We start from the raw sequence: 6,746 nt of genomic DNA on the forward strand, positions 1-6,746 counted from the left end.
CCCTTCTCCCCTCCTGATCGTGACAGGAGAGGCGATTCCCCTGCGTGGTCTGGAAGGGGTTCCCGGCCTTCCCGGCGCACCTCAGGATGAGGCCGGTCTCACGAGGAAATTCGAGACGAGCCACGTGGGTGGGGCCACATGCCGAACGCCCCCGATTCCCCGGTCCGCTCTTGAGAAGGACCCGAGGCCCGGACCCCTCTTCGAAGGCAACCCTGTGGGTGAAGGCACAACACGAAGGGGCACTGCCACCCCCGTGCATCGTCCGCAAAGACCCGCGGGTTCCACACACAGCTCGACGAGGGGCCTGAGACCCCCTGAGCAACTCGGGAGGCCAGCGGGGTTCCCTTCCTCAGACGAGACGAGGCCTGACTCTCCTGTCCCAACTCTGCAGGGACCCTGCGGTCAGAGTCCGAAACGGAGAGGAAGCCTGAGGTTCCTGCCTCCCCTCGAGGTGAGGCCCTCTTCCGTTGCGCCAGACCCAGCGGAGTCCCGAGGGGCCCCGCCACCTCCACAGGATCCCTCGCCTCTCAGAGGCACCCTGGGAAGTTCCCTAAGGTCCCCGGCAGAAGGCGAGGGACACGAGGGTTTCCCGCCGCCCCCCGACAAAGACCTCGAGAGTCCTTCTTCAACGCGTCTCGAGGCCCTAGTCCCCTCCCGTGACTCGAGAGCCAGGACGCGCTCCCCCTCGCCACGCGCATGGAGACCTGACTTCCCTGGCGCCGCACGAGAGGCTCCCTGAGATCCTCGTCGTGCCTCGGGAGAAAACCCCCACGGGCGCCGCAGCTCGAGGAAACCCCTGAGACGCCCCCGTCCTCGCGAGCTGAGGGCCTTCTTTTCCTGCATGGCCTGGAGAGCAATCCCGGGTCCTCTCTCCAAACGGAAGAGGAGGCTGGACTCCCTTGAGGCCGCTCAGGGGGCTCCAAGAGACCCGCGTCGCGACTCGAGAGGAGAGCGGAGTCCTTGGCTTCCCCTCGAGACGAGGCCTGACTCCCCGGGGGAGCCTGGAATGCAACCCCGAGATCCCTGCCTTCCCTGGAGAGGAACATTAGGTCCCGGACACACGCTTAGGTGAGGTCTCTTCGGCCCTGCAGTGACTCGAGCGCAACCCCCAGCTTTCCCTCGCAACCCGAGGGGAAGATTGGGCTTCCCAGGGACAACCCAAGGGGAAGGCTGAGATCCCCGTCGTAACTCGAGAATGCCGCCGCAACTCGAGAAAAACCACGTGGTTCCCACCGCTTGGCAAGATGAGGCCCTTGCCCGCGACGGCGTCTCAAGGGAAGTCCCCTGTTCCGCCCTGAAGGGCGAGACGGTCCCTGACAGCCTTCCTGCGACCCCCAAAAGTCCCCCGACACGCCGGGGTCCCCCGAGGGGAACACCGAGGGTCCCGGCACCGCTTCCTCTGAGCCCCTTCTCCCCTCCTGATCGCGACAGGAGAGGCGATTCCCCTGCGTGGTCTGGAAGGGGTTCCCGGCCTTCCCGGCGCACCTCAGGATGAGGCCGGTCTCACGAGGAAATTCGAGACGAGCCACGTGGGTGGGGCCACATGCCGAACGCCCCCGATTCCCCGGTCCGCTCTTGAGAAGGACCCGAGGCCCGGACCCCTCTTCGAAGGCAACCCTGTGGGTGAAGGCACAACACGAAGGGGCACTGCCACCCCCGTGCATCGTCCGCAAAGACCCGCGGGTTCCACACACAGCTCGACGAGGGGCCTGAGACCCCCTGAGCAACTCGAGAGGCCAGCGGGGTTCCCTTCCTCAGACGAGACGAGACGTGACTCTCCTGTCCCAACTCTGCAGGGACCCTGCGGTCGGAGTCCGAAACGGAGAGGTAGCCTGAGGTTCCTGCCTCCCCTCGAGGTGAGGCCCTCTTCCGTTGCGCCAGACCCAGAGGAGTCCCGAGGGGCCCCGCCACCCCCACAGGCTCCCTCGCCTCTCAGAGGCACCCTGGGAAGTTCCCTAAGGTCCCCGGCAGAAGGCGAGGGACACGAGGGTTTCCCGCCGCCCCCCGACAAAGACCTCGAGAGTCCTTCTTCAACGCGTCTCGAGGCCCTAGTCCCCTCCCGTGACTCGAGAGCCAGGACGCGCTCCCCCTCGCCACGCGCATGGAGACCTGACTTCCCTGGCGCCGCACGAGAGGCTCCCTGAGATCCTCGTCGTGCCTCGGGAGAAAACCCCCACGGGCGCCGCAGCTCGAGGAAACCCCTGAGACGCCCCCGTCCTCGCGAGCTGAGGGCCTTCTTTTCCTGCATGTCCTGGAGAGCAATCCCGGGTCCTCTCTCCAAACGGAAGAGGAGGCTGGACTCCCTTGAGGCCGCTCAGGGGGCTCCAAGAGACCCGCGTCGCGACTCGAGAGGAGAGCGGAGTCCTTGGCTTCCCCTCGAGACGAGGCCTGACTCCCCGGGGGAGCCTGGAATGCAACCCCGAGATCCCTGCCTTCCCTGGAGAGGAATATTAGGTCCCGGACACACGCCTAGGTGAGGTCTCTTCGGCCCTGCAGTGACTCGAGCGCAACCCCCAGCTTTCCCTCGCAACCCGAGGGGAAGATTGGGCTTCCCAGGGCCAACCCAAGGGGAAGGCTGAGATCCCCGTCGTAACTCGAGAATGCCGCCGCAACTCGAGAAAAACCACGTGGTTCCCACCGCTTGGCAAGATGAGGCCCTTGCCCGCGACGGCGTCTCAAGGGAAGTCCCCTGTTCCGCCCTGAAGGGCGAGACGGTCCCTGACAGCCTTCCTGCGACCCCCAAAAGTCCCCCGACACGCCGGGGTCCCCCGAGGGGAACACCGAGGGTCCCGGCACCGCTTCCTCTGAGCCCCTTCTCCCCTCCTGATCGCGACAGGAGAGGCGATTCCCCTGCGTGGTCTGGAAGGGGTTCCCGGCCTTCCCGGCGCACCTCAGGATGAGGCCGGTCTCACGAGGAAATTCGAGACGAGCCACGTGGGTGGGGCCACGTGCCCAACGCCCCCGATTCCCCGGTCCGCTCTTGAGAAGGACCCGAGGCCCGGACCCCTCTTCGAAGGCAACCCTGTGGGTGAAGGCACAACACGAAGGGGCACTGCCACCCCCGTGCATCGTCCGCAAAGACCCGCGGGTTCCACACACAGCTCGACGAGGGGCCTGAGACCCCCTGAGCAACTCGAGAGGCCAGCGGGGTTCCCTTCCTCAGACGAGACGAGACCTGACTCTCCTGTCCCAACTCTGCAGGGACCCTGCGGTCGGAGTCCGAAACAGAGAGGTAGCCTGAGGTTCCTGCCTCCCCTCGAGGTGAGGCCCTCTTCCGTTGCGCCAGACCCAGCGGAGTCCCGAGGGGCCCCGCCACCTCCACAGGATCCCTCGCCTCTCAGAGGCACCCTGGGAAGTTCCCTAAGGTCCCCGGCAGAAGGCGAGGGAAACGAGGGCTTCCCGCCGCCCCCGACAAAGACCTCGAGAGTCCTTCTTCAACGCGTCTCGAGGCCCTAGTCCCCTCCCGTGACTCGAGAGCCAGGACGCGCTCCACCTCGCCACGCGCATGGAGACCTGACTTCCCTGGCGCCGCACGAGAGGCTCCCTGAGATCCTCGTCGTGCCTCGGGAGAAAACCCCCACGGGCGCCGCAGCTCGAGGAAACCCCTGAGACGCCCCCGTCCTCGCGAGCTGAGGGCCTTCTTTTCCTGCATGGCCTGGAGAGCAATCCCGGGTCCTCTCTCCAAACGGAAGAGGAGGCTGGACTCCCTTGAGGCCGCTCAGGGGGCTCCAAGAGACCCGCGTCGCGACTCGAGAGGAGAGCGGAGTCCTTGGCTTCCCCTCGAGACGAGGCCTGACTCCCCGGGGGAGCCTGGAATGCAACCCCGAGATCCCTGCCTTCCCTGGAGAGGAATATTAGGTCCCGGACACACGCCTAGGTGAGGTCTCTTCGGCCCTGCAGTGACTCGAGCGCAACCCCCAGCTTTCCCTCGCAACCCGAGGGGAAGATTGGGCTTCCCCGGGCCAACACAAGGGGAAGGCTGAGATCCCCGTCGTAACTCGAGAATGCCGCCGCAACTCGAGAAAAACCACGTGGTTCCCACCGCTTGGCAAGATGAGGCCCTTGCCCGCGACGGCGTCTCAAGGGAAGTCCCCTGTTCCGCCCTGAAGGGCGAGACGGTCCCTACAGGCTTCCTGCGACCCCCAAAAGTCCCCCGACACGCCGGGGTCCCCCGAGGGGAACACCGAGGGTCCCGGCACCGCTTCCTCTGAGCCCCTTCTCCCCTCCTGATCGCGACAGGAGAGGCGATTCCCCTGCGTGGTCTGGAAGGGGTTCCCGGCCTTCCCGGCGCACCTCAGGATGAGGCCGGTCTCACGAGGAAATTCGAGACGAGCCACGTGGGTGGGGCCACATGCCGAACGCCCCCGATTCCCCGGTCCGCCCTTGAGAAGGACCCGAGGCCCGGACCCCTCTTCGAAGGCAACCCTGTGGGTGAAGGCACAACACGAAGGGGCACTGCCACCCCCGTGCATTGTCCGCAAAGACCCGCGGGTTCCACACACAGCTCGACGAGGGGCCTGAGACCCCCTGAGAAACTCGAGATGCCAGCGGGGTTCCCATCCTCAGACAAGACAAGGCCTGACTCTCCTGTCCCAATTCTGCAGGGACCCTGCGTTCGGAATCCGAAACGGAGAGGAAGCCTGAGGTTCCTGCCTCCCCTCGAGGTGAGGCCCTCTTCCGTTGCGCCAGACCCAGCGCAGTCCCGAGAGGCCCCGCTAACTCCACAGCATCCCTCACCTCTCAGAGGCACCCTGGGAAGTTCCCTCAGGTCCCCGGCAGAAGTCAAGGGAAATGAGGGTTTCCCGCCTCCACTCGAGAAAGACCTCGAGAGTCCTTCTTCAAAGTGTCTTGAGGCCCTTGTCCCCTCTCTGGACTAGAGAGCAATGATGCGCTCCCCCTTGCCTCGCGCATGCAGACCTGGCTTCCCTGGCGCCGCACGAGAGGCTCCCTGAGATCCTCGTCGTGCCTCGGGAGAAAACCCCCACGGGCGCCGCAACTCGAGGAAACCCCAGAGACGCCCCCGTCCTCGCGAGCTGAGGGCCTTCTTTTCCTGCCTGGCCTGGAGAGCAATCCCTAGTCCTCTCTCCAAACTGAAGAGTAGGATGGATTCCCTTGAGTCAACTCAGGGGGCTCTAAGAGATCCGCGTCGCGGCTCGAGAGGAGAGCGCAGTCCTTTGCTTCCCCTCGAGGGGAGGCCTGACTCCCCGGGGGAGTCTGGAGTGCAATCCCGAGATCCTTGTCTTCCCTTGAGAGGACTATTAAGTCCTGGACACACGCCTAGATGAGGTCTCTTTGGCCTTGCAGTGATTCGAGCACAACATTCAGCTTTCCCTCGCAACTCGAAGGGAAGTTTTGTCTTCCCATGGCTAACACAAGAGGAAGCCTGAAATCCCCGTCGTAACTCGAGTATCCCGCCGCAACTCGAAAAAAACCACGTGGTTCCATCGTCTTCGCAGCATGAGGCCCTTGCCCGCCACAGCGTCTCAATAGAAGTCCCACGTTCCTACTGAAGTGCAAAACGTACTTGGCACCCATGATGGCACCCCCAAAGTTCCCCAACATACAGGCCTCACTCGAGGGTAACACCCATGTTCCCCGCACCACATCATTTGAGCCCCTTCTCCCCTCCTGATTGCAACAGGAGTGTCTTTTCTCCTGCTTTGTGTGGAAGGGGTTACCGATCTTCCCAGCGCACATCAGGATGAGGCCTGTCTCACGAGGAAATTGGAGATGTAGCCTCGTGGGGGGTGCCACATGCGGAAAGACCCCATTTCCCGGTCAGCTATTAATAAGAACCCGATGCCCGTACACTTCTTGGAATGCATCCCGTAGGATGAAGGCACAACAAGGAGGGACCCTGAACACCCGTGCATCTTTTGGAAAATTCTGCAGGTTCCACATACAGCTCGACAAGTGACCTGTTACCTCGTGAACAACTCGAGAGGCAAGCTAAGTTTCATTTCTCCACAGAATACGAGGCCTGACTCTCCTGTCCCAACTCTGCAGGAATCCTGAGATCGGAGTCTGAAATGGAGAGGAACCCTGAGGTTCCTTCCTCAACACGAGATGAGGCCCTCTTGTATTATACCACACCCAGTGGAGTCCCTAGAGGCCCCTCCCAACTCCACAGTATCAGGGTCTTCTCAGAGGCACCCTGAGCAACTCCCTGAGGTCACCGGCACAAGTCGAGGGAACACAGGGTATCCTGCCGCAACCCGAGAAAGACCTCAAGAGTCCGTCTTCAACGCGTCTTGAGGACGGATTCCCCTACCATGACTCGAGAGCAATGACACGCTCCCCCTCGCCATGCGCATGGACACCTGACTTCCCTGGCGCCACATGAGAGGCTCCCTGAGCTCCCCGTCATACCTCGTGAGAAACCCCACACTGGCGCCGCAGCTCGGGAAAACCCACCGTCATCGCGAGATTGGGGACTTCTTTTCCTGCCTGACCTGGAGAGCAATCCCTGGTCTTTTCTCCAAACTTCACAGGAGGCTTTACTCCCTTTAGGCCACTCAATGGGCTCCAAGAGATACCTGTCGCGACTTGAGAGGAGAGCAGAGTACTTTGTTTCCCCTCGAGACGAGGCCTTACCTCGGGTGAGTCTGGAATGCAACCCCGAGATCCCTGTTGCCCCTGGAGAGGAGCATTATGTCCTGGACAAAAGCCTAGATGAGGTCTATTTTGCCCTACAGTGACTCGAGAGCAACACCCATCTCTCCCTCGCAATTCGAATGGAAGATTGG

The sequence above is a fragment of the Bubalus kerabau genome, chromosome 10, assembly GCF_029407905.1.
Source record: "Bubalus kerabau isolate K-KA32 ecotype Philippines breed swamp buffalo chromosome 10, PCC_UOA_SB_1v2, whole genome shotgun sequence".
Classification (NCBI taxonomy): Eukaryota; Metazoa; Chordata; class Mammalia; order Artiodactyla; family Bovidae; genus Bubalus; species Bubalus kerabau.